Here is a 19,492-nt window from a genome sequence, read left to right on the forward strand (position 1 = left end):
GTGTGTGTGTGTGTGTGCGCGCATATTGTAACTTCGATCAGCCATAACAATAAAAACACCACTAAGATGTACGAATGGATCGGACCCCAACCCCAGCCATTCACTTGATGTAGAAGAAAACGTGATTCATCAGACCAGACTATTATTGACCACATCAGACCAGATATGTGTCTGTGTGTGTGTGTGTGTGTGTGTGTGTGTCCTTGGCCTTGACAAACTCGATCCTCCTGGCTGTAGCGTGGGTGTCACTGATCTCCTTGCTATTTGCCTCAGCAATGGACTTGAGGACCTGGTTGTGTCTCCAGCGATAGCGTCCTTCGCTTGGTGCCTTGGAGCAACTGCTCAGGATGTGCTCGAGGGTACCTGTTTTGCATACGTGTGTGTGTGTGTATATATGTGTGTATATATATATACACACATATACACACACACACACACACACACACACACAGTATATATACATACACATTGTGGCGTTCCCTCCGGTCAAACCACTGGAGGGAGCCCTAGAAGAGGGTGGCACGCAGCTAGGAAAGACTGCCAGCTGGGGATCATTGTGGAAAACAGGTATATCCTCGATGGCTGGAGATCTGGAGAAACCAAGTTGGGCCAGATCAGCAGTCAAGGTGCCGGCCTACAAAGAGAGAGAGGACTCGCCCTTCACAAGTGGAGAAGGCAACCACAGTTAGTTTGTGGTGGGCCTCCCTCAGCCCTTAAAAAGGGTTGAATTTTAACCTAGAGCTATAAGAGGAAACAACGTTGTTGAATGGTCTGTTGCCCAAATCATTCTATTTTGTGTGCCACCAGGAGGACACTGCAGCAGCAGACCGGAATGCTGCTGATGCCCCGGACTGGGAAGAACCTTAGTTGTTTTTGCTCCTCACCCTTTTCTTGCTCATGATTTAAATAAATTGTGTGGAAAAAATGGAGCAGTTTTTCCTTAGATTTCTTTTTATTTAATAATTGAATAATTCGCCATATTATAAACACACATACAGTATGTGTGTGCGCGTGTGTGTACTGTGCATAACTAATAACTAGTAACATACTAGTTATACTATACTAGCTACTATACAAAGAACATGGCACAGGTTATTTTAAATGGCTAATATATTTGGTGAACGGGGTCAGATGGAGAGGTAGGGAAGGAACCTTTTCACAAAATGGCATGTCATCGTGTGCCACATGTCTGTAGATTAATGTTACGGAGTGGAGCACATGGAATTCTCCTGGACATGCCCAGGTCTTCCACGCAGAGACATAACAAATCACCAGCATCACGTCATATGAGCTATACTGTAGATTTGATCACATTTAGAGCTGTTCTCAGATCAGTTTTCCTACACGGAGATATCCCACAAATCACTATTATCAGCCACACCCATCTCAGAAGGTAATGATACAAAATCAAACATTCTAACTACGTACCATGTCTGGAGAAAGCCGAATGGCTTTGATACTAAACTTGATCTAAACCACAGATAGACATTATTCCGCATACGCTTTCTCTCACGTTTGGCTTTATCTCCATTTTTCCGGTTGGCCTCATTTAAAGTGTTGGCTAAAAAAAATCCCTTCAGGACAGACAAGAAGATTGTTTCTGCAGTAGTTTGTACTCTTATATTAAAAACCTTTTTTTCATACTTGCTTATAAAAGGTTTAGCAGTGTGTCTTCAGTGCAATCTTTTCATCTTCTCCCATTAAAGTTCTGTAACATTTATCTGGTCACCCGGGACACGAAGACCCCAGAGTGAGATAAGCCAGGGAATGAGGAAATGCCGCCTTCCACCCAAGCAGCAGTTGCATTGAAAATATGTGAAATAGCAAAGATGTTACAGAGCCTACGTACTTGAGTGACATTCACTGTATAAAATGTGGCATAACGGTGTATGTAATTTGTAATTAGGTAAATGTCCTCAACTCCCACTGTTCCCACTGATGCTCTGCTTCCACAGCGGCACTTTGCTGTGTTCCTCCACATTCTGAATACTACAGTGGCCCTGAGAGCTCAACACACTGCAACATAAGAACAAAAACACAAGCAAATAAAAAAAAAAAACACAACCGCATTAACCGAAAACCCAAACGCATGAACAGAAAACACAACCACAACAACAGAAAACACAACCGCATTACGGAAGTAAGCCACACGATTACCGAAGTGAGACACCGGATGCACTGATTTAACTACAAAAAATATATATTAAACTTAATTATTTTTTGTCTATAACTATCCTCCATCTGCTTCCTCCATGCTTTTAATAAAAAATAGAAAAAACAACTTTTATATCAATCCACAGCTTTTATTCAAGCCATTTAAGTGTGACATTCCAGAGAAAACAGCTTCGACCGGCTCTGTGATAGTGCGGTGAAGTTCGTGAAAGATTCAAATCTTTTGGGTGAAAAGGGGAATTCACTCACTCACTGCGAATGTGATGCTGAATCACATTCGCTCGCGACTGACTTAGAGCTCAACTGAACTGACTGAGGAACAGATTGTTTCAGGAAGTGATTCAGTTCAGTTCATTCACACAAAATATTTGATTTGTTCGCAACGTCACCACACTTGTCATGGAGCCGGTAGAATCTGTAGAACATCTCACTTAAACGGCTTGAATAAAAATTGAGGATTTAAATAAAAGTAGTTTTTTTTCTATTTATCAATTTGTTTGTTGTTCTATGTATTAATTGCATCGAGGAAGCAGATGGAGGATTTGGACATGGTGAGCTCGCGTGGCACGAGTGGCCTTTGATAGTTGTGGCTCCGTTGCGTGTGCTTTTTTAAGTGCGTTGAGCTCTCAGTGCAACCATAGAATGCCACCTCTAGAAGAACCTGCTCCCCCCCGGGCCCGGCCCGACCTTGGTCCCAATGTCGTAACGTGTGATTTAGAGCCACTGGACTCTGTTGTATTGCGTACAACTAGAAAGATTACATTTTAAACATTTTGGAAATATTTTTCCGCTGTCACACAGCAGTGCATGAGTGCTCCGTCCTTTGCACAATCCACTCTGAAAGGCAGGCTTCACCCAAGACGCTTCTTAAATGTACAGGCATTTTCTAGAAGTAAGAACATTTCCAATAAGTTTTTTGTGAACAAGTGAGACCCTTTCATTTGCTGGTTCTAATAGTATCATGGTCTTCAATGTGAAGTTAATATAGAGAAAAAAAAATGTTTTTCGGGGAAAATGTTTCCAATAATTTCCAATCAACCACCACATTAGTGATTTACTGAGGTTACAAAGACACCCTCTTTCCCTAATACTTAATCAAATTAGAACCAGGACACCTCCAGAAGTCTTACTGAGAAAAGGTACTGACTTTGTATTTCTACTTTTTTCCATTGACTTCCACTCAGCCAGAGGATTTCTTTCACGTGTCAAACTAGGTCAAGTGATACGGTTTCACATCTACACCTAGTTTGACACGTGTCCGCCTGTGTCACAGTTTTTGATTTTCTGGTAATCATTTTCTCCAGTGAAACGCAGCCACCTGTAGAACGGCCCTCATGTGCACTCGTGCGTTTCAGTCATGCGTTTTCTAAAATATGCGTTTGCATGATTGTTGAATGACTTGATCTAATCGTGACACGTGCAGTCAAACCCAGATTAAACGTCTGCAGAGGTCACACCATGTGGAGTTGAAGGCATGCCGACCGCAAGATGACACATTCCCAGGTCCTGTCGTAGTCGATGAGGTCCATTTAGGGTCAACCTGAAGATAGATTTGTTTATTTAAATTTCTCCCATGGCGTATTAAAGTGAAGTGACTGGAATGCAATGGGACTTTCTGGTAAGGTTGCATACTGGTGGGGCATGGTATGTAAGTTTCAGTTAGTTAGCTAGGTAGAAATTAGGTTGTCTATTATGTTCGGTTTAGAAACTATTGTGCATAATCTCCGGGTGCGTTGCAAAGACATTTCACTGCATATACAGTATGTATGAACGTATGTATATGTATGTCACAAATAAACCTCTTGAATCTTAATACCACAATTAGTACTATAGATCGATATTTAGGTCAATAAAAGGACCACAGTGTCCCCTTTTCTCTCCACCATTCCAGATACATGAATACAGGCATAGGTCATTCAGACAGCACTCCTATCACTTTTCAAGCTCTCACAAATATTGATTTGGTTGCATTGGCATTAATCATTGCCAGCTCAAGACGCAATTCCCTAGATGCAAATGTCGTTTCAGCAATTTGAGAATAATGGGGATTGTGGTAAGGGCAGTTGCATCTCCTGACCTGATGCACTGACAATTTATCAGGTTTGACTCCACATGACTTTTTATTCAAAGATGACTTAAGATGTTCATTTGCTTGGGTGGGTGGATTTTTATAATTGTATCACTTTTGAACCAGATGAGAATTTTTTACCAAATGTGCATTACAAAACGTGTCATTATTGTGCAACATAGCTTTGGGGCAGATTGCGAGCAGGAGTGGTAGAGTAGTTGATGGGAAGCAGAGATTTATTGGAGGAATGACCTTAAAGTGAAAGTTTACAAACTAAGTTAGTTTCAGTTTTATTGAGGTCAAATGAATTAATCCCTAAAAAGGTAAACTTTTAGGGGTTTATATTGTATCATCATTGCATCATAAGACAGAAAATGGGTCCATAAACGAGTGCACAAATGAATGAAAAGATAAAATATTTATTATAAAAAATATACATCTAATACAGTTATAGAACAGATGGGTGTAACTTCAAGCTTCGGTACATGAATGTGGCAGTTTCGCCTACCACCCGCCACGCAAGCGGCGTTTTCAGGGACCTCCAGCACAGAGACAAAGGGTTGTAGACAACAGTTTATTGTAGAGTGGGCCAGTTGGAGTAAGCCTAGGAGTAGATAGACATGTGTCATGACAAGGGCTCCTCTCCTGAGTGAGTGTGGGGATGGGGGTTTTAGCTTTTGCTCGCCAGACCAACCAACGAGCAACAGGTTTGCAGCCACACTGATCCTGGGTCCCCAATTACCTAGGTCCAGGACGGGTGTGGCCACACCATCCCCACACCACAATGAACCAATGGGTTTAAATGTCTGTGGATCTGATGCTCAGTCAGCTGTCTGCTGCCCACTCCTCGTCCACCTCGACGCGTGTCTCGCGCTGTTCCTCCAGATCCCTGTTCACTCTTTCCCCCTCATCCATCCTTTCTATCTCATATCTCAGCTGCTCTTTCTCATTCTTCTCTACCTCCTCGGCAGATTTCCTTTGTTCCTCTCTTTTCTTCTCCTCCTCCTCCTTCTCCTCTATTCTCTCCTGCTTCTTGAGCTTCCAGAAGTAGCACAGGTTCTTCTCGGGGTAGTTGACTTCAGCCAGCGGCAGCTTGAAGATCTTCTTGGTCTCCGTGGTGAGCAGGAGGAACGTGAGAGCAGAGAGGCAGAAAGGCCACGTGCAGGCGGGAAGACCGAACTGTGAAAAGAAACAACAAGAAGGAATCGATTTTTTTTTCTTCTTTCGAACAGGTCCATGTTGTCGTTTGAAGATTGTTTTGAGAAAACGTTTGGTCTGGTACTTACCGTCGACATTATGTTGGCGATGGCTGAGCCAAGGTATGCACAGAAGAAACCTAAGGAACAACCGAGGCGTGTTGTGTTGTATTCATCACTCTGTCTCAAATAGACAAGTTTCATTCCTGTGTTATTGCGGACTACTTACCACATGTGATGGCGAGCAGGTGCACTTGCCAGGTCAGAGCGTAAAACATTCCTCCCACAGCAATGCATGCCAACACACAGTTGTATCCCCACAGACCAAAGTAGATGTTTTCAAATGGAGCAGCCAGGGCCAAACCTTCAAAACATAAATTTGGATTTTAGACATATGGGAAAATGTGAAAAATTTACAGGTATTACAGTTTCTTGAGAAGAGGAACTCGATATGGGAATCGGCCAAGATTGGCTTAACATTAGCTCCAACCTCAGGAAATCAGCTGATAATGATTCCAGCTGGTTTGGATGATCTGAAAAATGTTCGCTGATTTTCAGCACAAATTCATTTCAAATCCGGATATATGATTCTTCACATTGTAGGCATTGTAGTGTTTCCTTCCTTACCCGAGACCATTCCGATCGCAGAGCCGAGGACAGCGTGGGCACAAGTGATCGGGGACGAGATGAACAGTGAGATGATAAACATTCCTCCTGTCCAGGGGTTGTCGCAGCCGTAGACCTGACCCACTCCCACCGGCACGGATCTGAACAGCTATATTGTGGACAGAAAGTTCATCATTTATTCTTTACAAATTCCATGTAAATGGGGATGAGGCCTATTCAACTGGCAGACACTGGCCTTTGGATAAGATCGATTAGCAAAAACCTCAAACTTGCCAAAATGCCCTCCTCTAAACACATTACATACAGCATCTATTATTTGAATAATTGACACAGGACCAAGTGGGAAAACAAATCCATGGGCAAAGTTTAAAAAAAAAGTTTCTTGTTCATAGTTAGATTAATCTGAGAAGTACCCGATGGCTGAAAGTCAGGAAAAGACGAGAACAAATACATGGCTATGCAGGAGCAGCATAAAGAACTTTCTCTGAAGAAAGGGTTTGTCTTAAAAAGTCAAGGGTCAAAAATGCAGCTCTGTGGCAACACACACACACACACACAAACACACACACACACACACACACACACACACACACACACACACACACACACACACACACACACACTAAAATACGCGCTCAAATCTTGCCGCCTTCTCCCCTCTCACCTTGGCGAGGTCGATGTCTTCCCAGGTGATGTTGGGCAGCTCGGTGCGTGGCTGGATCAGCACCTGGGAGAAGTGGTGGTTGTAGTGCCCGGTGGCCACAATATGCACACACACCAGGATGTTGAAAGGCAGCGTGAACACCGGCAGGTCCCAGCGGCTGTTGATAGACGCGATGGCACTGGACACAATCGGGCTGGGAAGGAGGAAGAGGGAGGGAGGGATCCCACGTTTTCTTAAATCCCCGCTGTTTGTGACATGACAACAGCAGCATTCAAAGGTTTCTTATTGATTCTATTTTGAGACCTATTTAAATACGACTCTCATTGCAATCAAAATTGGTACGAAAACCATTAACATGGGGTCTATTAGATGTAATAAACAAACTTCACAGAGCCACAGCATACCCATACACCAGGAACTCCAATACCCCCTCGTCAGTCTGACTCAAAGCAGCTGCACAAGGAGCTCATTCATCTCACTGCCAAGTCCTAGTTCATGAACTGGGATGGCAGCGGAATGGTGTTCCAGACATGTGGAGCCCCTGGCAGGTTACTGGGCTGATTTTAACTTTGTGTAGCTGGGTTGGAAGCGGTTTGGTTTGATATTTTAGTAAATAGCTTTTATATTATTTATGTTTTTTTCTTTTTTTTTTTTTTCCTGAAAGTACTTGGAAGTAGCAGGGGGGGGGGTTTGCCTTTTATTTTGGATTCCTGGTTTCTGTTTTTTTGTTAGTTTGTAGTAGTTAGTTAGGAACAAGCATTTCTTCCTTCCTATGGGGGAGTGTTATAACCGTTTCCCCTCTTGACAGGAGTGAACAATAAATTAAGACCTCAACCTGCTTGACCGCTTGAACATTTCATGAACCTTTGAACGTTTTTTGGATGCCTCACCGCTCCTCTGACTCTCTTGGTCACAAGGTGCCTGGGGGATATCGTCTAGCACCAAGAAACAGTCACGTTGTGTCCGTGTGTTTTGAATCCCCAATCTCATTCCGGTGTCTTTGATGAGGGTCGGTTAAATTATTTTGATCAAAGCAAACTGTGCTCACCACATCATAGACAAGAAGATGTTGGGGAGCAGAAGCCACCAGTACCAGTCTCCTTTGTTGGAGAACACTGCCATGAGCAGACCCACCAGGATGCCGTTGTAGCCGTACAGCCCTGCAGCTATCGCACCCCTGGAAAACACAGGAATTACTTCAGAAACTGTGCCTAGAAATCCATAAAGATAGATAGACACATACTTTATTCATCCTTTTGGGGAAATTCAGGTGTCCAGCAGCTCACACAATGTAGATTAGAGATGAATTACGCATCAAAGTGGGTAATGCATTATGCACAGGGTTAAAAAATAAAAATAAAATAAAAAATGCTTAATAGCAAGGTAGTCCTTGAGCATTTTTGCACAGAGTCCAGTGGTTCAGTTATTGAGAGTGGGGGGGGGGGGGGGGGGGGGCTGTAGTGACATCCTCGGTGAGAGGGAAAATTGTCCAAGTGAGACACAATGGTCTTAACTTATAACACAACACACACTATTGGCTATTGGCTCCTGGCTTTTTAGCAATTAGCAAGGGGTTGTAAAGCCTGATGGCAATGAGAACAAAGTATCTTCTGAACCAGTCCTGCAGTGCAGCAAGATGAGCAGTCACTGTAGCTGCTTCTTTGGCCTGCCAGAATGCTGTGGAGGCGATAATTACTATCGTCCAGGATGGCCTATATCTTACTCCTTGTATCCCTCCAGCACAGTTCCACGTGAGTCCAACCTCTTGTCAAGTGCTGAGCCAGCCTTTTTCACCAGCTTGTCCAGTCACCCTGTGTCTCTTTTTAATGCTTCCTCACCAGTAGACCGCAGCATAAAAGGACACTTGCCACCAACGACTGGTAAAACATGTGCAGCATTTTATTGCAGACGTCAAAGGACCTACATAAGCCTCCTTAGGAAGTCAAGAAGAAGAGCTGGCTCTGCCCTTTTCTGTAGAGGGCATTTGTGTTCGAGAACCAGTCCAGCTTGTCATCCAGATACACACCTGATATTTGTAGGTCTAAACCACAAAATGTCCACCTCACAAAACCTGCCTGGATGGAGAGGCGGTTTAGACCTGGAAAATTCACCACTATCTCTTTGGTCTGAGATTTGATCAATATGAGGCAGTTCTTGTCGCTCCAGTCGCTGAAGACCCCTGTACTCCCCCTCCTGTCCACTTGATTCATGCTACAATAGAGCATTTCTGTATTTGTGGACTGGAGTAGAGTTGTACTTCAAGTCTGCTGTATACAATGTCAACAGGAAGAGAGCTAACAGTCCCCTGCGGAGCCCCAGTGCTGCTAACCACCACCCCAGGAGACACAGTTCCCCAGCCTAACGAACTGTGGTCTTCCTGTCAGGTTATCTTTGATCCAGGAAACAAATGAGAGATCCACCCCCATCCCTTGGAGCTTGTCTCTAGGTATTGGGGGTTGGATTGTTTTAAATGCGGTCAAGAAATCAAAGAACATAATCCTCACATAACCTCCTGGCTCATCCAAGTGAGAATAGGCCCAGTGGTGTATGCATAAGACAGCATCTTCCATTCAAATGTGTTCCTCGTACACGAACCGCATGGGGTCTGGTGTGTGTTTGACATAGGGTTTCGGTAGGTGGAGAAGCAGCCGCTCCAGGATCTTTGTGATGTGCGATGTGAGGGCCACCGGTCTGTAGTCGATTAGCTTGCCTGTGTGCCATACTTTGGGTGCCAGTACAAGACATCAATGTTTTCCACAGAACCAGGACCCTCCTCTTCTGTAGACTCAGGTTGAACATCCTCTGAAGAGGCTTACTCAGTTGGGCAGCGCAGTACTTAAACAGCCTTGGACACATACCAACTGGGCCGGCTGCCCAGGCCGCAGTCTCCCCAGCTCTGTCCTCACCTCATCTACTGTGAAGGACATGAGAGGGGGCTCAGGTGTGGGGGGAAATGTAGCTGCAGTGATAGGGGTGTACACATGTGGAGGAGATAGAGGAGGAGTCAGGGAGAGACTCAAGCAGGGGAGGCTGCTGCAAGGAAGGAAAGCTGCTGCGAAAGTGATGAAAGAACGAATGGGTGGGGCTGCACAGGATGGGACAGGGCACATATTGGCACGGTGTCAAAACTGTTGTAGAACTGGTTGAGCTGATTGGCCCTGTCTGAATGTCCTACCTTTGCATGAGGGTCAAAATCCTGAGGGTGACTTTGTTCCATGAAAGCCATAGCAGCAGCCCTTTAAAATCCATACGTACATAACTACTCAACATAACTACATATATTACATATATACAACATTGGAAAGCAATTGATGGATTTAACCTGCTTTGCTGCAGTATGAGGGCAGAAATGGTGGCGAAGAGCGTGCCCACAAAGCCGTTGAGCGCCAACCAGTAGCTCTGCAGGATGAGGCCGCCGAAAATAATGAGACCACTGAGCGGGTTGTTGACGAACATCACTTGGGCGGCTCCGCGCAACACCCAGTCCAGGAGCTGCAGCAGGAAGAACTGCTCTGGAACACGGAGAAACGTTCAGACAAGAGTTATGAGGACCTCCTTTGTATGGAGATACACAGAACGTGCAAACAGCCTGCTGTAACATAATGGTCTGAACAAGGGATGTGCAAAAAGTTTTTTTCTTGTTTTTTTTAAATCGTTGAATCAACGAAGATACACTGGGCTGTCTATCATCTGGGCTGATGGGAAGCAGCTCAATGTGATCAACCAGGATGACCTATGGGTTGGACGATAATCTGCTGTTCCTTTAAAGTCCAGGTGTTGACAGTTTCTTTACAGTCACGTATTTCTTTGTTTGTACGTTACATGCATTAAGATGTGCTGTCATCACCCTCTCATGCCCCTATGAATCTATGGACACACACACACACGCCTCATTCTTGAGAACTGGGACAAAACATGTCAGGCAGAAACAATGTTTTTTGTTGAAAATATAAAATAACTTCATTGTAAAGCTGATCAATGATTGACAAAGTAGTATTTTTAATTATATCTCAAACATTCTTGATTTTATATGATAACATTTCTGCACTGGACCTGAAAAACCCCTTTTCCCGAACCAAGATTCATAGAGCTTTAAAAAGAGTTACAAGTTATTTCAAATGATATATATCTAATATTTGGAAAAATATGAGTGTATTTGAAATCATAAGCATTGAAATTTGAATGTTTTCAACAATTCTTGTCAAAATTTTCATCAGTTGTTTTCAACTGTCAGATATTTCTAAAATTCTGATCAAATCAGGGGATCTTCAGGATCCCTTCAACATTTCCAGATTGTTCCCCATGTAACAACGGCAGCCGCTCTCGGCCCAACACTTGCTTTGTGTTTGATGGCAACAAAAATCAAGCACTAATCCAAGGGTGTTACTTTGGTTTGAGAAGTTGAAAGCAGTCGACACAAACAAATTATAGAACAATACTGATGGGAAAGCCAGAGCCATATTGAAATCACGTTGGTTAATTTATTATGAGTGTACTTTATTTCCAATTCAACCATGTTCACTTCTTATCATGTTCACTCCTTCCTCTCATTATCAACAGACCAAAATCATTTAACCCTTTATACAGCACATATAACCTACCTGCACATACTAAAGCTAATAATCAGATATAGTTTTCCCGAAGGAGAAGGTTTTGCTTCTCAAGAAGTTTTGCTGTCATTGTTTCTAAACACATTATACATGTTAGAAAGTAATTGCTAAAAACACGTGAAAAGACTGAACGATGTAATACTGAATTGTGGAGTTAGACCATTAAACTGTTGCTCACCATCTTTGTGATCCGGATTTTTTGGGCGGAGCTAAATCATGACTCAATGACATAGAGTGGTCATACTTGGCATGGCCTAGCCACACCATACCAAGTCGATAGTGAAATAAGTTTTAGGAATAAACACCTTGAGTACAAGGCATCTTCAGGGAGACCATGAACTCCTGCCGTGGACGCCCGGAATAAAAAAATGTACCGTCCTGTTGGTTTGACCGCGCCGGGTTTGATTACATTAGCGACGCAATCTTTCAAAACTTAGAAATGCATTGTTTTGGGTCTATAATTAGTGCTTTCAATGCATATTATAATATTATCTAAAATTAAATATTTACGTTTACAATGATATATTGGACAACTCGGTTTTTCTTGGGGGGGGTCTGGATGCCCAGTAATTTCCGCCCCCTAAAAAACATGCAATTTGTAAGAAAATGTTATTACTTGGAGGTTGTTGCTTGCTTTATTAGAATATATATGATTCTTTAGATATGATTATGGTTTATTATCTATTACATTTTTCACTGAAACTCTCTTTTGTCCCAGTTCTCAAGATTCAGTGATATACAGTACATGCATATCTTACTTCCTATGCCTGTCTATATGTATATCTTACTTTTCATCCACATTCCAAACACCTTCATGTCTCCAGAGAAGTAGGTGACGGCCTTGATGAAGCGAGCCCTGGTCCTCTGTAGGGTGGTGGGTCCGACAGGCTGCCCGGGCTGCTCCACCCTCTCTCTCTGGTAATCATTTTGCCCAGACTGGATCACAGGGTTTGCCATCAGGGGTTGGAGTTCCTGCGATGCGAAGGACACGTGAAGTGCTTGATTGTTAATTCTGAGGCTAGCTTTTTTCTATGAATTTATTTACACTACACAGTATCATTTAGCAAACACATTTGTCCAAAGCCACTAAACAAATAATTGCATTTTGACGGTTCTGATCAAACCAACCCTTTTATGAGAAGAAGCAACAGTAGTAGAGTGAGATTTTTTTAAGTTATGAATTCATGAATATACCCAAATGTATCAAATCAATATAATACAAATCTATCAATATACCTACAGTAAAGGCACAAACATGTATAACAGGTATTTACATTTCAGAGCAACATTTGCCAAATGCTCTAAACCAATCTACATTTTTTTATACATACTTTTGACATATATATCTAATATAAGCATCCTTACTTGGAAATGAGTGTTGAGCGGCTGCTGTGGGACAGAGGCGAGGAAGCTGATATTTTCTGGAGTTCCCTGCAGGAGACAAAGAGCAGGCTGGGGCTCAGCCTGTGGATACTTTGATATACTGCACTGTATAGAAACATAAGCCCCTTTCCCATTTGCACTGAAAGCCGTAAATCTACCGGCAATGTTCCGTATAATCGTCATGTGGGAATGAGAGCCGGTGTCTATGTTCGGTAAAAGTCATTCCGTAAATTTCCCCACTCTTGACCTAGTCTCATTTCCGGTAAAATGCCGGAACGGCTGAAAATTGAAGTGTGTGCGAATGGAAGCAGTAACATTGCTTTAAAGTAGGGGTGCAGCCGAATCGAAATAAAGCACATAAAGTGTGTTTTTACGAATATCTATTTTGTACAAATATCTCAAACTGCAAAAACGAGAAACTGAAACACATGCAGTCCCTCCCGAGACGGGTCTTTCTATTCTTACATTTTATTATTTTTCTTCTTAAAAATGACCACTCAGATCCTAGACGTGTCTTTTAGAGTTAGGGGTGCAGTGTGGGGACATCGGGCAGGGAGAGGAAGAACAGGCGGAGAATGTTCGTACTCCGGAGGCAGAGGGTGTAAGACAGGTTGGCGACTCAGGATCCCACTCCCACCATGGCCAGACAGAAGATTGAGACGGGTTTAGGCACTGCCGCCACCCCCCCCCCCCCTCCCCCCACCTCCCCACCTCGTCCACAATTATAAAAATGGTGATGCCAAATTCCATCACAGCGGCTGCCTCATCAGAGATAGCAGCCCGAGGAAGGGGGCAATATCGGTCATTCCGCCAGCGAACCGCCCAGGCAGGCTTCTAATCCTCACTACTTCTTGGTTCCCAAAAAGACAGGGAGGATGAGACCAATTCTGCATTCACTAGCTGTCAACAAACTGATTGTAAAGACACTGTTCCATTTGTTGACTTCACAGCCCCTGCTGCGTTACAGCCTCCTCGGCCAGCCTGTCAGCCTGTTCTTCCTGGATTCACCTGAACCTGTGCCATTCCCCAGTTTGTAATAAAAACTCTTAAAACTCCTGTCTGCCTCCCGCGTCTTGCTTTTGCGTTCTGTTACCTGTCATGACAGAAGAACAGGCAGGTGGAGGAAGCTGGTGGCTCTACATACTTTCACAAGTTCAACCAACAATAATTAATTCATCTTCTGCTATTGTAGATTAAAAAAAAAAAAAGTTGAGCAATGAAGGAAAAGCATTTTCTTTTCCTCCAGTCTCAAAAGCACCTACTAAAATAAATGTCATATTGACTGATGCCTAATGTCTATATTTCTTTCCCGAATATATTTCTTGAAAGAACTTAAGATAGACATCGACTTTTATTAAAGCTTGTTGAAGTCTTACCTCTGTGCAGTGTGATCCAGACATATGTTCCAGGTTGGCGCAAACTGTTGGGACTGTCGGGCTGGTTGGTCCCACTCTGCATTTCAAGTAGTACATAGCCCCACCTCTGCCGCTTCCCCACCTCCTCTCCACCTCCTTCTCCTTCTGATGCAGATGCATGTTAGTGCACATGATCCTCAGAGCCCTGCTCTTCTCACGGTGAGGTGTTGTCCGGTGTGCTGCGTTACAGAGAAGGGTACAAGGGTAGTTGGAATTTAATTATGCACTATTATGCATTTAATTATGTAATAATAATAAAATAATCAAAGATAAAATAAATAATTATTACAAAAATAATTCAGGAAATACAACATAATAATAATGCTATAATAATAATAATAATAATTATAATAATTATTATTGGTAGTATTGGTATATGTGAGGATGGTTTCGAGCAGCCACACCTGACCTGGATCTCGGTGATTAGGATCAGAGTGGCTGCATACCTGTTGCTCGATGGTTGGACTACTGAGCAGACGATTAAAACCCCCATCCCCACACACACTCAGGAGAGGAGCCCGTGCAATGACATGTGGCTATCTGCTCCAGGAATAATTCCGGCTGGCCCATTCTCTACAATAAACCGGTGTTTACAACCCCCCGTCTTCTGTGCCAGAGGGCCCTGAAAACTTCACTTGGCTGGTGTGTGGTCGGTGAAACTGCCCCACAGTATAAAAAAATATTATTAGAACCATTATAAATATAGCTCCAGGCAGCAATACACGGGGTGCAGTTTAGTCGTGTTACAGTAGGTAGGTATTAGATTTCCGGGTTCTGTGAAACTGTGAGAGAAAAATGCACACGATCAATTTATTGAATGATGGTTTACATGTTTTATATAGGACAACAACCTTTTTTGTATGTTACATAGCTTTTAAAACACATCATTTTGGGGTCTTAATGAGTCTCTCAGAGTTTATATGACGAGACCGTTCTTTTCAACAATGCCCACTGAAGTATAAAGACCAGATCACATTCCATCTTCACTCAACCTGGTGTGGAGATTAGTAGAGGCAGAGGAGAGAAGTAGGGGCAGACTGATCAGATCACTGCTTTGAAGCATGAGTGTATCTCTCTCTAATTCTGCAGAATAAATATTTTTAATACTATCAGTTTGTTTTCCTGTAGCGGGCAGATTAACCTCATTGACCACACAAGGATAATTTCTCCACCAATCTGGCGATGATGATGGGACTCTCTGGTTAACTCTGTTGGACCGCCGAGTGGGGCGTCTGGTCGCCGGGTGGAGGCGTCTGGTCGACTGCGGTGGGGCGGGTCTCCCCCTTGTGCGGGGCATGGGTGGTCATAGGAGCCCTGCCGGCTCAACCGCGGGGCAGGTGGTTCGGGCAGGGTGTCAGTCTGTCGCCGTGGGGCAGGGATCCGGGCCTGGCGCCCGTGGCCCGGGTTCTGTGCCTGCGGCTGCGTCTTGTGCCTGCACCTAGGGGTTGGTTGTATGTGTGCGCCCCAGGGGTGCGGGGTCTCCTCGTGCTCCCTGGGACTGAGTAATGCTCCTCAGGGCTGGGGGTGGGGGTTGCTCCACAGCCCTCTGGCTTCTCTGGGGGCCCGGGGGTCGTCTGTGGCCGCAGGGCAGGGTGCTCGGGGCTTTCCTGCAGCCGTAGAGTGTCTACAAGGCTGCTGAGTTCGGGGGGCCTCGGGGCACTTTCTGCTGCTTGAAGGCGCCACGACATAATACTGACCTTCTACACCAATACCAATGGGGATAAGTCATGTACACTCACTGGTGGACATCTTACACACACACACACACACAGACACCCACACACACACACACACACACACACACACACACACACACACACACACACACACACACACACACACACACACACACACACACACACACACACACACACACACACACACACACACACACACACAGGCGGTCCCATCACATGCACGCACCACTACATCTGCTTCGAGTGCACTCCAGCACCCTCCTGGTTGCGTTCCTTTCCTTTCCTCCCTCATTTACTGCCATAACTGACAGGAAGAGGCCATGTGACCAGTTCTATTTCCAGTTTTCCTGGACATAATTAGTTGTTTTTCAATACATGTTGTCATCCAATGTTTATTCTTGTGTAAATGTTGTTTGTTTCTATGTTTATGTGTCTCACCATGGTGAATCTCCCCCTCTTGGAGTAGTGATCAGTTGGTTATAGACCCAAACATGATAAATATTTCTCCATAGAGGGGGATTGGTGGTGGTGCTTTATAACCATAAACTGTGCTCTTGTCATCCTACAGGTCGTCCACAGGACAGAGTTATTGCAGCATTTCATGATGATTTAAGAATTAATAAAGAGTTGCATTGCAGGATGAGAACTTGAACTCCACTTGCAGACTAACTCTGTCCTAGATGTAATGGCATAAAAATACTCCATGTTGTATGCCCAGCATGCTGACAGCACAGTTAAAAAACCCCAACAAAAAACAACTCTGTTGGACCTGCGTCTAGTTTGAGTGCACAACGGCAGTCAGAGACCGGCCATAAGATATCCAAGAAGGAGTCGTCTGAACGTGACAGCAGATCCAGCAGAGGCAAAATGAGATGACGAACAAATCAAGGTGAGGGCTAACTGAGAAGTTGTACTGATCAAGGATGATCGTAGGAAAAAGCTTTGAGTAAGCTTACATATTGTGTCGATCAGGGAAGCTAGAAGGAAATAGCTTTGAGTAAGCTTAAAGATTGCATCGATCTAGAGGATCGTTGAAGAAGCTTTGTTAAGCTCAGAAATCCCCCCTCCTCAGACAGACGTATCGCCAGCCTGGTGCTGCGCAGGCTAGGAAGGCCAGCGGAAATATCGGTCTGGAGGACCGTGGATTAAGTGGCCAATTTTGCATCGATCAAGAGAGATTGTGTTTTTTATTTATATTTTTTTATGCTAATTAATAATTGAGTCGACATTATTGAATACGTAATTAATAAACTACAAGAATATCGATTACTCTTGACCCCTCTTTAGCAAAATGTTGAGGACAAGACAGTAGAAAAGTACCCTTGTTCCCTGTGTAGCAAAGCACTGAGGGTTGGTGAGGAACTGCTGCTGTTGTCAGAATAAAAGAAAATCAATTAATAACTAAAGTAAAATTGATAATAATAGATAAAGCCACCTGTTGGTCGTGCATACATATGTCTTTTTGAAAATTTCTTTCGATTTTTTATTTTAATTTTGGTGTTGATAGTCCAACTATGCGACTTGCATATATATATATACATATATATATATATATATATATATATATATATATATATATATATATATATATATATATAACTATTTTTAGTCAGTTTTGTATAGTTAGGGAGAGGATGGAGTTCAAAGGCCCATTGTGTGACTATTTTCAGTAATACACATAAATCCTGGGTGATGGAATTGTCTGGGGCGTGTGATCGACTGGCCAATGGATCACTCTGGGGCACAATGAGATGAGTTCGGAGAGATTTTATCAGTTTCTTGGGGTATGTTCAGCTACCTGGCTGACAAATCTCGATGAAATGAGCGAATGCATAAACGCAAGATAAGCATGGTATGTGTGTTGTACATAATATGTCAAACTATCTTCACACACGAGTCCTTGGTGTAACAGTAGCATTATAATCTAAATATCTGGTGGGATTGCTGGAATGGATACTGTAAGGCTTCAAATTAATTTGAAAAAGTTATAACAAGGCGAGAGAGCTGTAAAGTTAGTTGATAGACTGAAAGGATTATGGAGGTTGATGTGAAAGACAATGACAGTTGGAAAGTTAGCGCATGATGCATTTGGGATTCTTTGTTCAAGATAGAACTTGGAGCAAAGAGAGTTATAAGAGTCATTTTAGTAAACTATTGGTTCAGCAGAGGAAGCTGCAGGACTGAATGATTTAACTAAAAGTCAAATGGAGCACTAGGTGATTATGGTTAACTAGTGGTGTTTAGCAGACTAGATTAAAGTTTAATTGAATTTAAGTGCCAGTTAAAAACAGTAGTCTATGCTAAGGTAGTATGACTAGACATGGAACGGTTTGAACTGTTGGATTGTGTTTAGAAAGATGATCGTGATATTGATCATAGTGGTGTGGTGAGTTGTAGAAGATATTGAGTTCTGGAAAAAATGTGTCCGTTGGTTCATTAATGCGACTTTGGTAACGTGAGGAGTATGGTGAGTTTTTGTTTTCAAAACTGTACTTTGTGCTTTGTTAATAGATTTTCATAGTATTCCAAGTTGATCAAACTTTATTGATCGATATAAATGAGGAAAAATTGCTTACAAAATATATTTTGGTGACGTTGCGGCGAGCAGATATGATGCATAACAGCAGCAGAAATGCATTCGTTTTTTGTTTATAAAGTTTGAGTTTGAGATATTTTTTTCTTTTTGCGTTCTTGTGTTAAAGAGATCTGCTGGTTGAGATAAGGTAATCCTTTATCTACAGTATCCCATGGTGGGGTAGTCTGCAGTGTTACAGCAGTCACGGAATGGCACAATGGCGTGAAGCATTAGTAAATTGGTCATTCTAAATTAATGGATATGATAAATAAAGATAAGTAAACAGTATAGATTAGACTCTATACATTAAATAGTAATACTGCATGAGTGAATTGTCAGTTTTGGTATGATATACAATAGTGTTTGCGTGTTCAAATCCTGTCCGGTTACTTTTTTCGGTAAGGCTCGTAATTGTTCAAGTATAATCGAATCGATTATTATTATAATTTTCATTATTATTTTGGCTCTAGAAGCGATCTCGATTTGACATTGAACAAGGTAGCTGTTGATATACAGTATAAAAGTTAGCAAGTAGTTAAATAAAGAGGAATAATTGTTTTGTTTTGTGTACTAAAGAGGTAATGCAATGTGTACGTTCACTTACTAAAAATGAAAACACTCAAATAAATGTGAAGTATGTTGGGAGTTTCAAAGACTTTAAATTTGGGCATTCCAATATTTTAAGTTTAAATTCAAAAATATCTTGTGAATCAATCAATGTTGTTATTGTGAATTGATGGATATTAACCAACCAGGCTATTCAGTGTTTTACTTTCCCCTAGTTTTTTCAGACATCCACTGGCTGCAGTTTTGACTTTTGACAAGTATAAATGTGACTGCGTGTGATTGGGAAGATGCGAAGGATTGACAACAGGGTTGATCAAAGAGAATTGCTCTACAATTGAGTAAGGCCATGACATGTCCAGCATTCAAAGATCCTTGTAAATTATTGATATTATTGCTATTTGTATGAAACTGATTTGCAAATACTATTATTTAATAGGCTCAATTGGAATTATTGTGTGATGAAATGCATGCAAGCACATAAATGGAAAGACCTTGATTGAATTTAGCTCTATACCTCA

Source organism: Zeus faber (genome assembly GCF_960531495.2).
Source record: "Zeus faber genome assembly, chromosome: 7".
NCBI classification, from domain to species: Eukaryota; Metazoa; Chordata; class Actinopteri; order Zeiformes; family Zeidae; genus Zeus; species Zeus faber.